This window comes from Gigantopelta aegis, chromosome 6, assembly GCF_016097555.1.
Source record: "Gigantopelta aegis isolate Gae_Host chromosome 6, Gae_host_genome, whole genome shotgun sequence".
NCBI lineage: Eukaryota > Metazoa > Mollusca > Gastropoda > Neomphalida > Peltospiridae > Gigantopelta > Gigantopelta aegis.
This window is the reverse complement of record NC_054704.1, coordinates 11,348,892-11,372,401: the sequence shown is the minus strand read 5'-3', so window position 1 is coordinate 11,372,401 and position 23,510 is coordinate 11,348,892. Positions and strand designations below refer to the sequence as shown.

Sequence of the window (23,510 nt, the reverse complement as noted above, 5' to 3'; positions counted from 1 at the left end):
CCACAGAAATGGTTTCACACTCCAAAATTATTCAACTTCACGGAAAGGATTGTTTCCGGTACAATCTCAGCAAAATCATGTAACTGACATTTTCTTTCCCATGATTATTATATAAGTAAGGCTATTCAATGAAAATAAGATAATACATAATTTTTCGATGGGTTCCCATGATCACAAGGCACAGAACCGAAAAGTGTTTCCCGTGAAATTTGAAATTTTATGGCCTGAATTTGGTTCTCTGGAAATGTGAACTGATCATTGGTAAGTTGGTCATTCAATATTTTTATTTATAAATTAAATATAAAAATTCTGATATCACTCTTTTGCACACAACTCGATCATTGTTAATACCGGTAATCATCACACCTACTCAAAATGTTAAGTGGAAAGGATGAATATTTAACAGCAATGTCAGCACCACCAAGAAATCTAGTGGGTGTCACTCTACATATACATTCCAGCCAGTGCTTCACTATAAGTTGTAGAAGCATCACGAGGGGTATATGGCTTTTTATGTACCCTCTATGTGTTCTTTTACAACCGAGCCGAAGGCGAGGGGGTAAACGAGCACACAGAGGGTACATAAAAGCCATATACCCCGAGAGATGCTTCTACAACGAATTTATCTTGCCGACATGTTAAACCATATAGCCAAATAATCAAAATAACGCCAGACAATAACTGTTAACAATTTATTAACGGAGCCGTACCACGCGGACGTGAACGAAACCACTTGCCAGTGACGAAAAATAGTTCCATCGATAAATGAGTTTTTAACTTCAAATGTTTGTAATACGAAATTGTCTGAAACAGATATTAATAAAAATAATAATAAAAAAACCCACTTTTTTTTATAAGAAATCTATGTAGTAAAAAAAATTTAAAAATTTAAAATATTAAAAATAAAAAACAACAAAACAACTGTTGCTAATCGCGCATTAATACAATAACACCACGACCGTAATTAGGTGGCCGAGTTCAACATTGCAGCTTTTAAAAAATTGAAATAGTGTATTTTATAGTAAAAATAAAATTAATTATGTATTAATCAATGTTATTTATAATCTAATTATTGCTTTAGCATTAACTGGGGCGGCTGGAAACTGTTGGAAATTACAGACGGGGTATAAGAGAATTTGGCTCGGCCCACAGGGGGATAAGGGATTTGTCCAATGGCAAACAACCAATGAGATTAAAGAATTTTACATGAAGGTAAGATAAAACTGGTTATCAAAGGCTTTGGCATGTGCTATCCTGTCTGTATGATGGTGCATATAAAAGATCCCTTGCTACTAATGGAAAAAATGTAGGTTTCATCTCTAAGACTATATATAAAAATTACCAAATGTTTGACATCCAATAGCCAATGATTAATAAATCAATATGCTCTAGTGCTTTATATCTATCATTTTTAATACAGGGGTGAAGACAAAATGTTAGAACAGCCAAGGTATGCAGCCTCACCTGCACTGTTACTGAAGTAATCAATAATGCAGTACACCGCCATTAAAGTTGGAATGGTACATGCTTTTCCTTGACTGTTCCTTCAATTCCCTTCACACCTGTACCAAAAAAGAACATTTAACCTATATAATTTATGTTTTTTATAAACAAACATTTTTTTAAATGTTATTTGAGTTGGCTTAAACTAACATAATATTTTTGTATCCAATCTTAACATTATTCATCATAGTTTAGTTTTGTTTATCACTAAAGCAGGCCTTTACGTTAACTTGGCACCTACTTGTATTTTTATATAGATAATATGAAATGTTTTAGTCACAAAATGAAAAAAGAAAGGTCACATATGTCCAAATCAGTCGCAAATTAGAGTGCTGTAGAACACATTGATATATCAACCATTGGCTATTGGATGTCAAACATTTGGTATTTCTCACATATAGTCTTAAGACAGGAAACCCGCTAAGTATTTTCACTACCTTATATCGCTACCTTTGTCCTACTAATGTTTGCTGCTTATGACCAACCTCAAGGAATGGTGTGTACCATGTTGTGAGGATTTACGATTGTTGAACACTGTTCTGCATATTTCAGTATCATTTGGTTACTCAACAAAAAACAAACCACTCCTGAAAAAAAGACTAGCAACGCACAAATCTTACTTTGGTCAAATTTGAAATTGGATTTCTGTAAGTTATTTTTTGCAGAAAAAAGTATTTTCATGTTAAAAATATATCAAAAAAGTATAAAAAGTAGTATTTCCAAGAAAAAAGTATAATGCTCTTTAAAAAGTATAAAGTTGCACACTGATTTTTAGATTAGATTATGAGGAATATTCCTTTTTCTAACACGTGAAAGTAAAAGTAAAATTTGCTGTCCGTGCCTGAGCATCGAACAACGATCTGTATCGTAGTTGCATTTGTATTCATCATTAGTAGAACCGAATACATATATGTAATGCTAACTATACCATTTATGTTTCTAATTCACACCAACCAAAATGCAATTTACCGATTCGATTGTTTTTATAATGTCCATAACCGTTCCGTATTAGATCAAGCACAAGTTAACGTACGTTCCTAAAGTGAGAGCAACGTAACTTCAATATATACAATCATTTAAATAGCTCATTAAAGCAAAATAAAATTAAAAATAATTTAATCGAGGATGAACTAACCAGATTTAAGGCAGAGGACCTGACTGGGTTAAATGACTGTCCTCTTGCAGTGTGCCAAGCGAGTATATGTTCAGCACTGCTGGTTTTACTTTAAAAAAAATTAATACTTTACTTCCTTTCTGCAAAACCTTTTCACTTTTGCATTCATGGATGTGAATACATATATATATATTTGTATTCATCTCTTCATATTCATGAAATGTATTGTATTCGCCACTATGTGTATTCATTATACCCTTACCAAAGATGTTCGTAACTGAAATAACTTTATAATAACAAAGCTCCTGTAGTTATTTCAAAACAAATGCTTCCATTTAATTTTGTTTGCTTAATTGACATTTGTCAGAACTGCAAGGTACTGAACATTGTTAAATATAGACCAACAGTTAACCCGGAGCATGCACATATCACACTAATCTAATCGGCCAATGTGTTATTCTGCCATCAATAAGGAACACTGTCTGCGTGACTGTGCAGTTTCAGTGGTACAACTTACATTAAATAAACACAATGGAACTAGATTATCCATCCACTTTTCAGTTCAGAAGTGTAAAGTTTCGAGCTAAAAGATGTGTTGTTTGTTTGAGCTATTCGGAACATATCGGATCATTGAGGGCTATTAGTATTAAATCTTATTACTCGATGCAAATTTAAGTCATACCACCTTCTTGTAATTGTCACATATAATCTACTGGCCATAATGCCACAGAGTAAAATGGGTATGGCACCATACAACAATTTTTATTTTGTAGAATTTTTTTTATTTTTTAAGTTAACCTGTTGACAAAATTAATGACTCTTTATCTTTACTGTATGATTTTCTTAAACTAAACCTATTTCTTTCGGGGGGGGGGGGGGGGGGCGGCGGGCTTCATAGCCCCTGTCGACTGCGGTTGCATTCAGCACACATATTGTAAATATTAAATTTCATTCCCACCAAAAATTTCTTTCTTGCAGAAACACTGATGACGTTCCTTTTTCTCCCTGTGTCTAGTCAAATCGTTCATGTTTTATATCCATTAACCGTATGAACTTTAACCTTTTCTACAATGCAACAAAGAGAAATTTAGTTGTATTGCTTAAAATGACATCCAGCAGACTCCAAAGTAATTAATACCTAAATTCGTAGCTACAGAATCTATAATTTTGTACATATCTGTGATAGTTTTTAAACAAGACCCATAAAGTTTTGTTGTTGTTGTAGAGGCACTGATTTTCTGTTTCAGATTTTCCCCTTTTCCGTTTCATAATGTTACAAATTCCGGTTTTTTTCCGTTTCAGTATTAAACAAATTCTGTTTTTGTTTCACACACACACACACCGCAATTAATTGCTGGTATAAAATAATAAATATGCAATGAGGCAAAATTTGTCAGTAGTTTGTATTTATTTTTGTTTTAAATTTTAACATGAATACGCCACGACACAGACTTCGGACATTTTCGGTTTTCGTTACGATATGATCGGGAAAATAATTACAAACGATCACACTATAAACCACTTCCCTTGTATAATTTATTTTGAACAAAGCCTGGCATACAATATGCAATTACTGCATTCCTTTGTGAGATCGGAAATATGGCAATGCCGCAAATGTTAAAAATTAATAAGCAAACATAACATAATATATCTTTCACTTGAGTAAATATCAGAAAATTTTAGCTCACAATGTTCGTTTTTTCCCCGTTAAATCGGCGGGAATAAGCGAAGAAAACATGACTGGTAAAACGTCTAGATACTCTACATTAAACATTTGGCATAACATACAAAGGTACGTACTAGTGTTGTAGCGTAGCACAGGCAGATGTCGGTGTCCATAGTTTCTAGTTCGAAAAATAAATTTTAATTAATCAAATGCGCTATTTAAAGTTAAATAATGTTTTGGAAAAAAATCAGGAATTCCGTTTCAGATAGGTATTTCCGCGATTCAGTCCGCGATTCCATGATCGCGGAAAATCAGTGCCTCTATTGTTGTTTTACATAAATTTGTAAAGTATATTTTTCACATTTCTATTTTTATTTTATTTTCTGTTTGTTTGTTGGTTGTTGAGGGTTTTTTGTTGTTGTTGTTGTTTTTGGGGTTTTTTGGGGGGGGCAACTATTTGGAGTACTCTGACTATTTATCACAGCAGGACTACTGGAATAAATATGGTAGCCTGACGCCCATAGCTAGTGTTTTTCACCTTTGAACAAGTAAATAATTTTTTGGTTAATGAGAAAAACACCGAAAGAAAAAAAAGAAGAAAAAAACTATTAAATTCATATTAAATATTTAAAAAGGCTACCTATAATCTAAGTTTGGTGAGCAATTAATCACTCCCTCAATTTTTTTCACAGCGAGGTCCGATATATACCAGGCATTGAATTAGCAAAACTGATATTTTGGGAATCAATCTCATGGTTTACGCTTCTGATCTAAAATATGAGAATACTTCTAAATTTGTAGCTTGTATATACCATCTAACAAACTAATCTACCTACCAATTAAATGTATATTCTAATCTAAGTTGAACAGATAGAAATTAGAACCATCGATGTTAAATATGGGTGTCCGTGCAGGACAGGGTGTTTGGGCAATATATTTTCCAGGGAAGCGTGGCTTGACCCCCGTTCCTTCCCCTATAAATGTTGCTCACAACTTTAGATCTAACCCCACCACCTGGCACACGCACCTTTTAAAAGTTTTATTAAATAATGTGCTTATTAGCAACCATCAACCGTTTGCATTTTTGTATTTTGTCTCACCCACTGATTGTATAGGTACATAGTAATTGTATATTAAATAAAATATATATTTAATTTAATTAGGAATAGTTAATGGTATTTCTGAATATGGGTCATTTCACCTAAAAACCTGTTCAAACCCTAGCTCGTTTTGTCCTTATTCCGATTCGCCCTAGGTAGTTTAAATTTTTACATAGGCCTAGACATATTTAAAACTGTACGGTTTATAATACATTTTTAAAGGAAAGAGTTGTTTTCTCCCCACAATTTAGTATTCATTTGTCATGATGATACACTCATTGCAGAAACTATTTTTTGTTGTTGACAGTTTGTTAACTGAAAGTGATATACATCAATACTAAGTACACCCCAGCAACATATGTTCGATTGAGATTAAAGTTTGTTTAACACCACCACCAGAGCACATTGATGTATTAATCATTGGTTAGTGGATGTCAAACATTTGCCTGGTAATTTCAACAGTCTTAGAGAGGAAACCCGCTACATTTTCCCATTAGTAGCAAGGGGTCTTTTATATGCACCATCCTACACAGGATAGCACATACCACAGCCTTTGATATACCAATCGTGATGCACTGTCTGAAAAAAGAAATAGCTCAATAGGTGAGCACTTTATCACTGGGCTATGTTCTACCCCAATAGGGACTAGTACATTGTCTTAGAGTTGTATCACTGGGCTATGTCTCACCCCAACAGGGACTAGTACCTTGTCTTAGAGTTATATCAGTGGGCTATGTCTCGCCCCAACAGGGACTAGTACATTGTCTTAGAGTTATATCAGTGGGCTATGTCTCGCCCCAACAGGGACTAGTACCTTGTCTTAGAGTTATATCAGTGGGCTATGTCTCGCCCCAACAGGGACTAGTACATTGTCTTAGAGTTATATCAGTGGGCTATGTCTCACCCCCAACAGGGACTAGTACATTGTCTTAGAGTTATATCAGTGGGCTATGTCTCACCCCCAACAGGGACTAGTACCTTGTCTTAGAGTTATATCAGTGGGCTATGTCTCGCCCCAACAGGGACTAGTACCTTGTCTTAGAGTTATATCAGTGGGCTATGTCTCGCCCCAACAGGGACTAGTACATTGTCTTAGAGTTATATCAGTGGGCTATGTCTCACCCCCAACAGGGACTAGTACCTTGTCTTAGAGTTATATCAGTGGGCTATGTCTCGCCCCAACAGGGACTAGTACCTTGTCTTAGAGTTATATCAGTGGGCTATGTCTCGCCCCAACAGGGACTAGTACATTGTCTTAGAGTTATATCAGTGGGCTATGTCTCGCCCCAACAGGGACTAGTACATTGTCTTAGAGTTATATCAGTGGGCTATGTCTCGCCCCAACAGGGACTAGTACATTGTCTTAGAGTTATATCAGTGGGCTATGTCTCGCCCCAACAGGCACTAGTATCTTGTCTTAGAGTTATATCAGTGGGCTATGTCTAGCCCCAACAGGGACTAGTACCTTGTCTTAGATTTATATCACTGGGCTATGTCTCGCCCCAACAGGGACTAGTACATTGTCTTAGAGTTATATCAGTGGGCTATGTCTCGCCCCAACAGGGACTAGTACATTGTCTTAGAGTTATATCACTGGGCTATGTCTCGCCCCAACAGGGACTAGTACATTGTCTTAGAGTTATATCAGTGGGCTATGTCTCGCCCCAACAGGGACTAGTACATTGTCTTAGAGTTATATCAGTGGGCTATGTCTCGCCCCAACAGGGACTAGTACATTGTCTTAGAGTTATATCACTGGGCTATGTCTCACCCCAACAGGGACTAGTACATTGTCTTAGAGTTATATCACTGGGCTATGTCTCACCCCAACAGGGACTAGTACATTGTCTTAGAGTTATATCACTGGGCTATGTCTCACCCCAACAGGGACTAGTACATTGTCTTAGAGTTATATCAGTGGGCTATGTCTCGCCCCAACAGGGACTAGTACATTGTCTTAGAGTTATATCACTGGGCTATGTCTCACCCCAACAGGGACTAGTACATTGTCTTAGAGTTATATCAGTGCTACAATAAATGGTCATGTTTCTCAATACGGATAGAAATGGAAAATGGTCATGTCTTTAACTGATTGTTAGGTGTTTCTTCAGCCATTAAAAATGTAGATTTGGTCATTTCAATTTGGAAATAAACTACCAGTGGTATATTTTCATTCAAAATATCAGTTTTGAGTAAAACAAATTAAGATTTTTGCAACTATTGAGGGTGACTCTATCCAGCTAACAACATCCATGGTCAGTTTGTTAATGTTTTCTGAAGCGTATATTAAATCAAAACTAGTATGAGTTAATAATCCAAAGTTAAAAAAATTCAAAAATCTGCGTTCATTCATGAAAACTTACAGAAGACAGGGGTGCCCACACAAATCTACTCCACTCCATACCCATCACTACACAAACCTCCAAGATTGTAACAAGAAGATACAGCCCCTGCCAAAATCTTGTTTGTATAACTCTCGTAGCTGCAATGTAAAGTATAGAGCCAGAATGGCTGACTGATTTTTTAGTTATTTCCCATTATTTCTGAAACATCAGGTGAGTATACCATTTAAACTCCACTCTCAATGTTTCTACCAGAAAGAAAGTTTTGGTTATGGCGCTATGAAATTGAATATTTACAATGTGTGTGTTGAATGCAACTGCAGTCGATAGTGAATATGGGGGGGAGCAGCAAATTGATTGATTTGTAATTTAAAAAATGAACACACTTTATTTTAAAACATTGTGATTGCTTGCCTAACATCATTTCTGCAGAGTGATCATCAGCTCACCTTGATTTTGCTCATGGCTAAAACTGAAATGGATCAGTATTTCTATATATTGCACCAAATAATCACAGGTTAAAAACAACAATTTGTTATCCTGAAGGAATTTTTGGGAAATCAAGCAAACAGATGAGAAATCTGCTGGAGTCACTGCAGGCTTCAGAGATCGCTACACAATTTTAAAACATTTAACAATAGTTGCTAATAAATTTTCAATTGACTAGAAATATTTCGAATCAACATTTTAAAAACAAAATGTTCCCTGCACTGCCCAGATTTGAAGTGCACTTTATATAATATATCAGTGTTTATCCAATGATGCACTCTGAATATCAATACAATAATTATTAACTAGTACGTTTTTTCTTTCTTCTCAATTTGTTGTGCCATGGTGTCCCTCCTGACTGCTGTGGTGCCCTAATTTTTTTTATTAAAACTAAGAGAAGACAACACTTACAATCGTACTCCATAAAAATTTAATTTAACCCCTAACTATAGCATGTTCAGGAATTTAAAATGCTCACATATTAAAATTAGTTAATATTTAACACTATAGGACTACGGGGCGGGGCCCAGTGGTAAAGTGTTCACTTGATGCGCGGTCGGTCTGGGATCAATCCTTGTCAGTGGGCCCATTGGGCTATTTCTTGTTCCAGCCAGTGCACCACGACTGGTATATCAAAGGCTGTGGTATGTGCTATCCTGTCTGTGAGATGGTACATATAAAAGATCCCTTGCTACTAATGGAAAAATGTAGGTTTCCTTTCTGTGTCTATGTCAAAATTATCAAATGTTTGACATCCAATAGCTAATGATTAATAAATCAATGTGCTCTAGTAGTGTCATTAAACAAAACAAACAAACTATAGGACTATATTATATCAAACTGAATGCTAGATCCACTGTAGTTTCTTATGGGGAAAAAAGATATTTGTACAATGTTATATACAGTGAAACCCCTCAATACCGGACATCCATGGGACCAAGTAAAATGTCGGGTTTTCAGGGGTCTGCCTGGTATCATCGAGCGAGAGTTCAACACGGCGACGTTTAGCTGGACGTTCCGTCATGTTGAAAATCGACACGAAAATTAAACTCTACTAACATCTATTCGACTACGCAAAGCCAACATATACTTTTGCTTACTCTTTATTTCGCTAAACAAACGTTTTAAAGAAACCCAACACATTCACACATAGGAAGGCAGCAAATTAAATTCCGTTATTTGTGTCAATCTTTGAAGAAAATCATGAGACATGTTTGTGAAGGATCACATTTAAGACCTTAAAACACACTCGTAAATTAATAAAGACATCTAACCCAAACCCGAACTCCGCTAATGTTAACCATAATTACAACACAATCAATGTGTTTACAGTAGTTAACTCCATACCAAAGCTTGCGATCAGTCCTTTTAATTGTTTATTGTCAAGTTGCTAATCTTGCCTGCTGAGCGGTACCTGTACTGTATGCAGCGGTGATTACACTGATAACAGCGATCTCGAGCATGCGCATACTGCACTAGCCATCGGTGTTCACAGACAGGTGGGCGCCATATTGATTGGTATCGGTTTGATCGTCCGGTTTTCAGGGGTAGGATTTACACTAAGTTGACACATTGGGACCGAATTGTTTGTCCGGTGTTCAGTTTAGAGGGGTTTCCGGTTTAGAGGGGTAAAATATAGTGTTAAAAGATGTGTAAATCACGGGACCATGGAAAACGTCCGGTTTTGAGGGGATTCCGGTTTAGAGGGGGTCCGGTGTTGAGGGGTTTCACTGTACATCACTGGGAACTGCATTTCTTTTCTTTTCCTTTTTTATTGGGAGTAACCCTTATTTCTATTGACATCAAGTGTTGACAGTGAACATTGGAAATGAAATGAAATAACAGGTTTTAGTAAGTCCATATTTTCTAGTAAAAAAATATTAATACAATTTAACAAATTTTAAATGTAACAATCTTAAAATTAATGCTGAAAATTATGAACCATGCATGTTTTTAAGGCATTTTCTCCAAACCACACACCATAATGTAGTTTTAAACATAACAGTTTACAGGACTGGAAAAAAATTTGGTGTAGCCAATTTTCAGATATATGTTGCAACCACATTGTGTATATAAAAAAAGCATTTGGCCAATTTGGCAATGCACTTGATGGGTCACACTTTGTTTACTAAGTCCAAACCAAATTGTTAACCACTACGATAAATTCTCAGTGAAGTGGGAAATCTAATGGTAATTAAAGGTAGGAGAGTAATTTATTGTAGTTGTTAACAATTTGGTTTAGACTTCAAAACTGGTTAATTGTACATTTATATTGCTTATTTTTCATCATTCATGTGAAATGATTGTACTATAATAGATCTATATATTATATTCGATTTAACATAAGGTGATGGAAAAGCTTTCCAGATGGTTCGTCTTCTGGACGTTTTGTCCACAGACAATTCGTCCACGTACAATTTGTCCACCCACCTCGGACAATTCGTCCACTCGATTACAACATTTAGACCAATAAATCTAAAATGTTATTTCTTAGCCATTGAAATGGTTAATTGTTTTTGTTTTGTGGTAAACTACTAGTATATGAAACAAACTAAATTTTAGTGGCACTATCAACTTGTAAACGAAATATCAGGGTTCGAAATGGTCTGTGGCTAGGTCGCCAAATGCGACCAATGTCCCGTTTGGGTGACTTAAATATTTTTAAAATAATGGTGTTAGTCGCCCAAATAATATTATATGGGTGATTTTCTTTAGAGCTATACATATTTATATTCCAATTTAAAATAATGCTTGTACCATAATTTTCCAACCTGCATTATTTTTTGGGCCACCATATTGTTTGGTCAGTTTCAAGCCCTGAATATACGGTAAATAATTAATACAAAAATAAATTATAGTGGACAAATTGTCCAAGAACAATTAGGCCAAACAAAAAAATAGGTATGTTTCCGGTCGACCGACCATCCCTAGTTTTACCCACGACCCTAATTTTTTTCTCTCTTAAACTGAAAAAAAACCTGGGAAAAAAAAAAAAAAAAAAAAAAAAAAGTAAAAATAAAAGAGGACAACATCACCAAACAAGAGTATTTCCTTCCTTGCACATTGTTTGCGTACTATTATACGATACATTTTGCACATGTAATTCCCTTCCGAAAAACATTGAGAAATTATGGAAAAGCTGTTGTAATAGAGTTCCTTCCCCTGATTAGCTAACACCGAACAGCTTAGTCAGTTACGGAAGTAACTGAATGTACGAACAGCCTTGGTACAGGTTATTTCGATTAAATATAATCGTATCAATTCAGCTTAATTCTCGTCTTCACTTAAATCAACAGGTCTTATTATTAATGCGTCCTGTGGACGAAACGTCCAGAGGACCAACCGTTTGGAAAGCAAAATATATACAATTCCTTTTCGCATGCACAATACTTGCATGCATAATTTTTATATTTTTAATATCTCGTGTATGTATGTCGGGTTTTGACTTAAACATACATATATATATTCAGTGACACACTGGCACAGTACTCCATGTTATTGTTACCCTAATAGTATGTTGGACATTGATGGTTTTCATTCATAAAATTAATGTTAAAATCATTACCCTACAAATAGGTGCATTATGCTGCTGCTTGGGGGGGGGGGGGGGGGGGGGGGGGGCACATTTCCATCACATGTTACAAAATTTAATTATTTTTAATGAGCATAAAATTTGATCTGTATTAATAAATGTGTTCTTATCTTGTAATACAAAAGTAGAATTACTGATCCCATTTTACCAACTAATGAGGAAATAATTACGTGGAACGATCGTCGTTTGCGTAGACGGACGTGCGATCCCCCATCGTAATGGCACGATCCACGACTTATCAACATACTCATCCTTCAATCATGAGGCGGTCTACACCGAAACACAAACATACAACCAAGATACATCAAATATCCACTTCAGCCACATCGCCACTTTTATATTCCACACAGAATCGTCCTTCAAATGTCGGTATAATTGGAAGAAATGAGTATTCCCGTTTTATCTCGACCTTTTCGGCTTGGCGCTCAACCCCGCCGCAGTATCAACCTATTCCGTCGTCTCGTATCGAGAGCAACCACTCCGAAAACGCACGCAATAAAACCGCATATCGGTGCCGATTTAAAACACAAAACACATACCTTCACATTCTTTTAACATTCCACGAAGTAATAATCCATGTATTTGTGATACAACGAAGCGAAATCATCCAAAAAACCCAGTAAAATTTCACATATAAACGCTGTATATGGCACTTTTCGCTAATCTGATTCGGAACCGCAGAACGCAGATGACCTCCCTCGAGACTTCCGGCCGGGCCGGTCTATCTTTCCAACTGAGGGGTGGAAGGATGAAATTAATCTAACTTGTGCTGCATCCAAAGGAAAACAGTACTTCCTCTGATATTTGCTAGATTAGATAAAAGTCTCTAAACTGTTTTGCTTGTAATCGCTAAAGAGCATGGGCAGACAAGCAAATCAGCTTTGAAACAGCCTACCAGCGGTATGTTTATCTTGTGCCATATATGGCAATGCGGAGATATATCACGTGACTCTAATGGCAAACAAAAGCTAGTAATCAATGAAAGAGGAAAGGATATTCAATGAGCGTACACAAATCCCGCCTCTGAGAAATGAGGTCCCATGTGGTTAACATCGATGACATATGCAAATATCAGAGAGGTATTACGGCGTACCGAACCAGCTAGCAACACCGTAAATGATAGCATACGGGACCGTTCATAATTAGGTCAGTGGGACCACGTGGAATAGTAAGCTGGCAAAACTAGGCGCGTACACGCAATACGCGCGGTCCTAGTGCGTGAATACTATAAAACAAACTGATAAGACACAATACATACTGTTGTTGTCGTTTTGTACTTTGCTTGTGACGTCGTTCTATCCAACGTATCGTTTATACACATATGAATACCAATGTTTTATAACTTCTTGACTAAATTGTTACAAAAAAACCGGCCTCACACCTAAACAACACTCAAGAGATTAAACTCCGACTCCTACTACTGAGTTTGCCAATACATCCAACATTTATCAATGAGCAATTGTATAGCGATATTCTTGACAAAAATTAAATGAAAGGAAGAACATACTGAATACAGTTTATAGTTGAGAATACCAGCTTCTGTATATTAAATGTGTTTGTGGTCGTCATAAATGTTTGTAGGAGATCATATTTCATGTTACTTTATATATAATTCTGTTTTATAATTATTTTTTTTTGCACATACATTATTTGGAAGAAAAAAAACACAGTTTTGGTTAAACTACAAACATTAAGAAGAAACATATTGTATATACAGGTAATGGGCTAAATCTCGCACACCCGTAGAAGCGATATTTAAAATGGGAAGGGGACAATCTTTAGTGGGGGTGTGGGGCACACGTCAGATTCCTATCTTTTATTATATAGAATAGCACAAAAAAGTAGTTCTCTCTTCCTCCCTGTCTTTCTCTTCCTCTCTCTCTCTCTCTCTCTCTCTCTCTCTCTCTCTCTCTCTCTCTCTCTCTCTCTCTCTCTCTCTCTCTCTCTCTCTCTCTCTCTCTCTCTCTCTCTCTCAGACTAAATGTTGTAGGCACTTTGTATAACAATTAGCTAATATTGCCACAGACAGGGTAAGCCCTGAATTAATTTATAGCACAGTCACGATAACTTGCCACAGGTTAATTAATTGCATATATTAGTGACATAACCAAGGATGGGTTCACTAGGTCAGTAGGGTGGGCACCGCTATCCATATCGGGTGTTGTCTCCCCGCCCCCCCCCCCCCCCCCCGACCGAAATAAACACAATTTCATTCTGGGCAGAGTTCTTTTTCTTTCTTTTCTCTACCACGGCAGTCTTATTTAAATCCAGCCTATTCGCCTGCAGCACCCCACCCAGCCCCTACTTAAATGATAAATGTATTCAGTGATTTGGCTGAATGACTGGATGAATCTTTCATTCAAGAGTATTGTTAACACCGGAAGCTGACACGTGCACTGGCAAACATACAGTGACACAACGTACATGCAACGTAACCCGGCCAAGTTTATAAAGAACGACAACTAAAGTAGGCGAAGGCTAGACGGAATTTGCTACTGCTAACAGACTACCGTACTTCCAGTTAAAAAAGAAAGCACTCTGTTGACTCATTGATCAGTAATTAACAGGTGACTAATGACATAAGCGGCTTAGCTTAACGATGGTCTTAACTGTCTGTAAGCATATTTTCCTGTTTCATGAAGTGTGGACCCCATCTTCGCAAGCCAATATACCATTCCGTATAGCAGTATTGTATGCTGTATGAAGTAGTACCTCAATGCTTGCGATGATTTAACCCATTGGTGACTACTTTCAAGTTAGATATGTTCAACATCCAAGTTATTATTATGTACATATGAAAGAAACATGTTTGAACAAAAAACGAATTTCACGAATACCATAATCTGATTCAGTGAATAGAGAAATAATATGTGGTGTAACATTCAGTATCACGGCAATCTAGTTTAAAAATAAATACATAAATTAAAATAAGTATTAATTTTTTAATTACTGAGATGAACATTCGCAGGTGCAACCATCAACCAAGTTTTACTAATCTAGGACTTATCGTTTCAAATAATAGGTCAACCTATATTATATCGCCTTTTAACCTCCAAACTAAATAAAAATACACAGACTAAAACCTTGTCGCCAGACCTCATCATTTAAGGGGAGCTATTACTCCCGCTCCCCATCGCTCCCCTTAGACTAGTTCAAGGAGTAATTTTTAGCTTCACTTGGCATATGGATTTATATAATATTATGGTATCAATATGGTAATATCTCAAATAGCTCGCCATAATCTAAGTGAGAGGAGCAATTAATAACTCCCTCAATTTAGAATGGGTTTGAGTGGTTAAGCCATCGGACATAAGGCTGGTAGGTACAGGGTTCGCAGCCCGTAATTGGCTCTCACCCTGGGCGAGTTTTAACGACTCAATAGGTAGGTACACACTCGTCTCTCATTATCCACTAACAACTAACAATTAACCCACTCAGTTCTTGACAGACAGCCCATATAGCTGAGGTGTGTGCCCAGGACAGCGTGCTTGAACCTTAATTGGATATAAGCAGGAAAATAGGTTGAAATGAATGAACGTAGAATGGGAATAATTATATTTTATCAAGTTTTCAAACATTTCCGCGTGAACATGTCCCCGAAACCCTCTATGATTGACGTAAATGCGTTACCAAGGGATCTAATATAAAGTCCTATATACATGTGCCGAGTAGTCACTTGATAATAATACATTTTAAAATTGCTAACCACGATACCGGGTAAATTTGCGATTCTAATTGATTTCTTTCCCACTGGATCGTACAATTGTTCACCATAAGCAATTATTTCATTTGATCCAACAATTATATATTTCCAGCATATACAGTTATATAAATACAAAAAAAATTATGATTCGTCGTGTGCATTTTTAAAAGAGATACCTGCGTTTGCGGCTGTTGTATCATGTTTTCGACAAACTCTCTAATATAATCCTTTGGACGACTATAACTACATATTAAATACATTTTTTATTTAGAATTTCAACGTCTATATAATCAATGTGTTTCTGATCGCCCTGTTGTTTGTAGCTGTCCGAACTGGATTTTAACTTCCAATAATTTCGTATCTTCGAATCAATATAATTATATTAGGAAATATAAAATGAACTTTGAACTACGACAGGCTACCACCAGAAGCACACTGACATTGGATGTAACTAGGCCTACAGACACTGATGTTCAAACATAAAAATGTATTTAGCCAAATGTTTAATTTTAGTTATAATAAAGGGACTGTCGACGTGTCCCGAGTTTTGTTGCTATTGTTAAGATGTGGCCGACTAACAGATGTTTTCATGACTAAAATGACACATTAAATATATTTTTATGTTTAAATGTCAGTGGCTGTATATTAAATGTGTTTCTGATCGTCCTGGTGTACGTACTATGTCAAACTTGAATTTATTTCATAATAAACATTTTTTCGGGAGACCAAATCCCATTTGGGCTACTTACACAACGGAACGACCAGAAACACACTGAATATATGTACAGACACTGATATTCTAATATTATATATAATATAATATTCTGAAACTATATTTAGTATATACTTTTTTGTCGTTAAAAGATTTTATTATATAACATTTAGTGAAATATCTTAAAATATCAGTGAAATAAAAGTGTTATTAGTGATGATAACACATTTTAGAGTGAATATTTCTCTATTTCACTCTAAAATGTGTTATCGTCACTGTAGAAAGTGTTATCTGCACAGTAAAAAAGCCGGAACTATTTTGCTGCTGGCATTTTAAAAATAAAGGTAAATTGCCAAAAGTTATATAATAAGTAGAAAATTGCATGTTTTTTGTCAAATATGATTTATATCTCATCTGGTGAAGTTCACAATCATATCACACTCGTTGCGCAACTCTATTTATTAGTTGGAAACATCATACAATGACAGAAACCTCAGGACGTCCCTTTGAATCGTTGTTAGCACTGGCGTAGGAAGCGGGGGGGAGGGGGGGGGGGGGGAGGGGAGTAATGAGGCATGTGCCACCCACTTTTGTTTTGATATATATATATATTAGCAGCGATATATATATATATATATATATATATAATATATATCTATATATATTATATATATATAATATATATGTATGTATGTATGTGTGTGTGTGTGTGTGTGTGTGTGTGTGTGTGTGTGTGTGTGGTGTGTGCGCGCGCGCGCGCGCTTGTTCGTAGGCAGTGTATATTTCCGTCTATACCAGATTTTGGTGTTTTGGCAAATAACTTACATATTCCTTACAATTGCTTTGCTTGGGTAATTGTAACATGCTACTGGTATTTGTGGTAGATTTTTTTTTTTTTTTTTTTTTTATTATTATTATTATTATTATTTTTTTTTTTAGCAAAACAAAAGCAGGGGTACGTCCCCAAGAAACAAAGATCTGCGGTTTTAACAATGGCTGTAAACTAAAGACAAGACTACTCTTTAAAACCATAATTCAAGATAAACGCCGCCCTTTAACGGCCAACTGTCGATACAATCTCACTCCTCCCCCCCCCCCCCCCATCTTATAATATCAATTGGTACATCAAAGGACGTGGTATGTGCTATCCTGTCTGTGGGAAAGTGAATATAAAAGATCCCTTGCAAAAATGTAGTGAGTTTCCTCTAAGACTTCGTGTCCACAATTACCACAAGTTTGACACCCAATTGCCAATGGTTAATTAATCAACATGCTCTAGTGTTGTCGTTAAGCAAACTTTTTATTTACTTTACATTTAATGATGTAAAACAAAAAATATATATGTATAGAACATAATGGGCGAATGGAGACTTTTCCTTGGGAGGGGTGCAACGTTTAAAAGGACACTATATATTTTTTTTTTTCAGGGAGGGGTGCAACACTTAAAAGGGCAGCTGCAGTCTTCGGAATACATGTACCTAAAAGTTACATGCATTATATACCTGGCAATCGCTCCATAAACCAACCAAGATATTAGTCTTACGCGTCCCTCATTAAAAACGTGTAGCCTTCAGTTAAACATGGAATTTGGGTGAATTTCGAAAATCAAATTTGAAAGGAGACTGGAAATCTCGAGCCGTACAACTATTTTTTACACTGCCGCCCCTGCTAGCAGCTACACGTTTATTAACCTATGCATTCTCTATAGTAACATATTATAATTGTCCACGGTGTATTGTATTTTTATAAGACGTCGAACTATTATAAAAATGCATTTATTTTTATAATCGATATTATAGAGTTAACACTTTTAAATTAGTCTACTACTCTACCCATCGTTAGTTCGTGCGTGTTTGTGTGAAAGAACTAGCAGCGTTTGGCCGTGTGTAGGCCTGTTTTGCTAAAGTTAGACACCTTATCGTGAATAATATTATTTATTTATTTTAAAATATTTATAACAATAAATATAAAGTTTTATTTTGTTCCTTCATTTTATGTTTGTGTGTTTAGATACAAATTAACATTTCCAGACTACATGCCATTTTTTCTAAAACTAAAGTAATTGAAGTCTATTTAAGATTCAGGGATTTCTTTTCTTTTCCTTATTAAAAAAAAAAATGGCTTCAAAGTGTAAGTTTGGATGATACATGCGCTGGGGTTTTTTAAAATTTATTTATATATGATGTCCATTTCAATGTAATAATCTTATGTTGAGTATATACTATAGCACCGTCAGTCAATCTGACCACAAATTGCCGTACAGTAATATCACTAATGTTACTGCGTGATGATGACACTATCTAAAAGTACAATTACTGTTTTCACAGTATACTTACTGTTTTCACAACGACCAAATAACTGGACGATGTGTGACCGATATCCGAAACCAAAACCACAGCGAAACACATACATCCATCGTAAAACCACCATACACTGCGGAACAGGCGAAAAACACTGCACAGTGCAAATGTTGAGGCTATACTAGGAATGTATTATAAACCATCGTACACTAAATATTCCAAGTGTTATCAAGGTACTGTTGTTTTAGCTAGTGCTAGATGAAAAGGGACTACGCTGGGTGACCCAGTTTCGCCTAATTCAATGAACCACAAATCAATTTTCTTGCTACCAACTACAAAACTGAATAGAGAGCAGTATTGATTCCGTGTGACGCTTCACGTGTTCCGACAGAGGGCGCCAGCTACCGTCCACCTCCGCGTTTCGTAGGTGTACTGTGCAGATGTCAGATAATAATCCCGCCCACAACTAAAGAGAGGCCCTATATGGGTTACTGGCATATTAAATCAACGGCATTGCACTTCCTGTTTTGTAACATGAAAAATACAGTATTTAGGCCAGTACCCATTAGCGGTTAGGGGGTGGGGTGGGGGTCGGAGTTGAGCAGTTGGTTGGTAAATTTTTTTTTTTTTTTTAAAGTACCCTTTTTGTCTAGCTTAAGAAGACCCTTCTAGATAATTGTGACCTGATTATTATTGTTTTGCTTGTTTTTGTTTACTGCCCCCACCCCTCCGTTAGTTTTGGATAGGCTACCGCCATGCTGACCTAAAATGTATTATGAGGAAAGGAGAGAGTAGCAGGATCCGCGGTGTGTATTTCTGAAACTACCACCCCTGCGCGTGCTGTAACCTCACCGTGGTGCAGGGGTGTAACATTCTCGTTGAGAATGGCCAATACAGCACAAATTGAAGTTTAGAGTAAAATTCGGTGTCCGTAAAATTCTGTGATATTTGTATTTGTATTTTTGGCACAGTTCTTTACACTGTTTTTGTTTAAACCTTGAATTTTTATATTGATGTTGATCATCACTTTATTTATTTGCATTACCATAGTTTGACACTCAATAGCCGATGCATTTTTCGTGCTGGGGTGTCGTTAAACATTCATTCATTCATTCATTCTGAAACTACCAAACCACTGTCCTGGCGTGCTTAAACCTTAATTGGATATAAGTATAAAAATAAGTTGAAATGAAATGCAATTTTTCCCACTGAGGTTAAAACACGTTTTAAAGGTGTAATATTACGCTATTCATTTTAGGTGTCGAGGGAAAATGTAGACAGAAGGGTTCGCTAGGTTTTTATATAATGATGATGATGGTGACACTGTTGACTAAAACACACTCTTTACTTATTTAAAACCATATTCCATTTTCATGGCATGTCATTCTCGTTAGAGCGGGATGTAGTCCAGTAGTAAGGCGCATTAAAGGCCGTGGTATGTGCCACTCTGTCTGTGGGATGGTACATATCAAAGATCCCTTGCTACTAATGGGAAGATGTAGTGGGTTTCCTCTCTAAGACTATATGTCAGAATTACCAAATGTTTAACATTCAGTAGCCGAGAATTAATAAATTAGTGTGTTCTAGTGGTGTCGTTAAACAGAACAAAACTTTCTTTTTCGCAACAAGTTAAACAGTTTTTGTTTATTTCTCCGATCGTAGCCGAGAGAGAGAGAGAGAGAGAGAGAGAGAGAGAGAGAGAGAGAGAGAGAGAGAGAGAGAGAAAGAGAGAGAGAGAGAGAGTGTGTGTGTGTGTGTGTGTGTGTGTGTGTGTGTGGTATAGATAAAGAAAAGAGTCTGAAATATAATATGCATACATTTATATTTAAGCATATACAACTATATAATTATAGTTAGAGCGGGATGTAGTCCAGTAGTAAGGCGCATTAAAGGCCGTGGTATGTGCCACTCTGTCTGTGGGATGGTACATATCAAAGATCCCTTGCTACTAATGGGAAGATGTAGTGGGTTTCCTCTCTAAGACTATATGTCAGAATTACCAAATGTTTAACATTCAGTAGCCGAGAATTAATAAATTAGTGTGTTCTAGTGGTGTCGTTAAACAGAACAAAACTTTCTTTTTCGCAACAAGTTAAACAGGTTTTTATTTCTCCGATCTGTAGCCGAGAGAGAGAGAGAGAGAGAGAGAGAGAGAGAGAGAGAGAGAGAGAGAGAGAGAAAGAGAGAGAGAGAGAGAGTGTGTGTGTGTGTGTGTGTGTGTGTGTGGTATAGATAAAGAAAAGAGTCTGAAATATAATATGCATACATTTATATTTAAGCATATACAACTATATAATTATAGTTAGAGCGGGATGTAGTCCAGTAGTAAGGCGCATTAAAGGCCGTGGTATGTGCCACTCTGTCTGTGGGATGGTACATATCAAAGATCCCTTGCTACTAATGGGAAGATGTAGTGGGTTTCCTCTCTAAGACTATATGTCAGAATTACCAAATGTTTAACATTCAATAGCCGAGAATTAATAAATTAGTGTGTTCTAGTGGTGTCGTTAAACAGAACAAAACTTTCTTTTTCGCAACAAGTTAAACAGGTTTTTATTTCTCCGATCTGTAGCCGAGAGAGAGAGAGAGAGAGAGAGAGAGAGAGAGAGAGAGAGAGAGAGAGAGAGAGAGAGAGAGAGAGAGAGAGAGAGAGAGAGAGAGAGAGTGTGTGTGTGTGTGTGTGTGGTATAGATAAAGAAAAGAGTGAAATATAATATGCATACATTTATATTTAAGCATATACAACTATATAATTATATTGTTATTTGTTTTTGAATGTGTTTTTTGATTGTGTTGGGGGGGGGTGGTCAATTTTCTTTAAAGTCTCGAATGACCATTTTTGTTTATTTCACAGTGTTCGTTTAGGATTGTCGGCCGCTGTCCAGGACAAGCCATTCATACCACGAAACACGACAGACACCGGAAGTCATACGTTTCCAGTCCGGTGTTTATGCTCGACCAAATTAGCAATGGTTGTAAATGTAGGTGGTGGTTCCCATAAACCTGTCCGAACATATATTATTAGCACCAGGCACCAGTTAATGGCAGTACGGAATACAATTAAATTAGATTAACCTATTTTATTTATCATTACCTTCTTCTGACAAGCTAAAGAAGACGTTTAAGGTTTTTAATAATGCAATAAATAGAGAATACTACGTGACTGGTTGCTAGTGACATTTAGGCCTATCTTACGAGTTGTTACAAAACCTAACGTATCTAATGAGCGATTAGGGAGTCAGAGACGTTTCTAAATAATGAGTCTTAAGATAAATTCTATTTTAAACGGCAACTTATTTAGTATTTTATTTCTTACTCAGGGGCGTAGTGTGAACTGGACCTGGGGGGGGGGGGGGGGGGGGGGGGGGGGGGGGGTCGAATATGAACCAAGTAGACCTTTTTCTATTTAGTTTTTGCACCACCAGAAACGGACCATTTGCTTCAGCGGGGGGAGGGGGGGGGGTGTTCGTCCGAACCCCCCGAACCCCCTAGCCTACGCCCCTGTTATTTATCTTCAGAAACCAAATTTTAAAGGGATTGCCAGGAGGTTTTCTTCGCCATTGTTAAGATGTTTGAGAGTAACCAGTCTTTTCTTAACACAAATAACAGTAAACCCTTTTCTTGTTGAAATAATCAGCGCCGATAAATTCGACGTGTTTCTGATCGTCCTCGTGTTTTTATAAGCACAAACTGTATTTTATTTCGTAACTAATAATGTGTGGTATGTATAGGCCTTATGGAATTCTCGGAAGACAAAAATCCAGTTTGTTCTTATTACAAACATTAGGACGACCAAAAACACAACTGACAATGATGTTCTAAATAAAACAAAACATGTCGCATGGCAGCAAACCTAGTATAGTCTCGTTATAAGAAATTAAAACGTCCCTTTTCAGGCCTTTGGGGTTTGCTACTATTTTTGCATTCTCCCGACTAGGCCTAATAAAACCTTTTTATAATAACAACTGCTATTACATAAGCAATTTATTTTAAGCAAGGATTTCGGTGTCTATATATTCAATGCGTTTCTGGTCGTTCTACTGTTTGTAGTAATCCAAACTTTATCTTCAAATAATTTCGTACGTACGAAAAAATATGTGTAAATACAAAGAGGACGACCAGAAACACGCTGGACGCATGTTCTAAACAGGAAAATTAATTTGAAGTGTAATTATAGTAATTAAAAAGACTTGAATAGTCGATAACATCGTACAATGACAGCAAATTGAGGACAGTCCCTTTAAAAGCGACCAACCATGTGTGTGATATGACCGTGTAGTACGACGAATACCACACGGTGTTTTATCCAACGGGTGTGTAAATACACTTCTCAATTCTCCATGAACATGAAGTCCATATAATGTAGTGTTTAAACAAACGTTGCCCTGTACCTTGAATACGTTTGTTTTGTTTAACGACACCACTAGAGCACATTGATTTATTAATCATCGGCTATTGGATGTCAAACATTTGGTAATTCTGACACGTAGTCACCAGAGGAAACCCGCTACATTGTTTCTAATGCAGTAAGGGATCTTTTATATGCACTTTCCCACAGACAGGAAAGCACATACCACGGCCTTTATCCTTTGCACTGGTTGGAACAAGAAAAACCCCAATCAGCTGAATGGGTGCACCGAAGTGGTTCGATCCTGCGACGCAAGCACCTCAAGCGAGCACTCAACCGACGTAGCTAAATCCCGCCCTTCGTTTACTTTGAGTGTGCTAAAATAACTAATCATTCAATTATAGTTTATATCACAAAAGTTCGAAATTAACAGTGAATAGGCAGAAAATGCCACTTAAAATCACTCTGTACCCCTCCCCAACTTGAGGACGAAAATATACAGGTGTTTTGGGTTTTTTTTGGTCCTACTCTTTAAAAATAGAATTAAAAATTGGCTTGTGTATCTCCCCCCTTGAGACATTGCCCTCACATACATTAGAGGTTGTACCTCCCTCCCCCTCCCCCAGATATCGTTCCTATGG

The 23,510-nt window shown here is 36.6% G+C and overlaps 1 protein-coding gene across 5 annotated transcripts in view; it reads right to left on the bottom strand.

The window, feature by feature from the left end:
• The window catches only part of LOC121375153 (protein sprouty homolog 2-like), a 30,624-nt gene extending 11,716 nt beyond the window's left edge, over window positions 1-18,908 (bottom strand). Inside the window, exons 1-2 of one of the 5 annotated variants that reach the window (XM_041502420.1) lie at window positions 18,558-18,908; window positions 1,465-1,562 (exon numbers count right to left, since the gene is read on the bottom strand). The gene's annotated coding sequence lies outside the window, so the exon portion shown is untranslated. Of the gene's footprint in view, window positions 1-1,464; window positions 1,563-11,976; window positions 12,320-12,345; window positions 12,511-18,557 lie in introns of those variants that run through there. The other 4 variants (XM_041502419.1, XM_041502421.1, XM_041502418.1 and 1 more) reach the window with 4 other exon arrangements.
• Window positions 18,909-23,510: the final 4,602 nt, after the last annotated feature.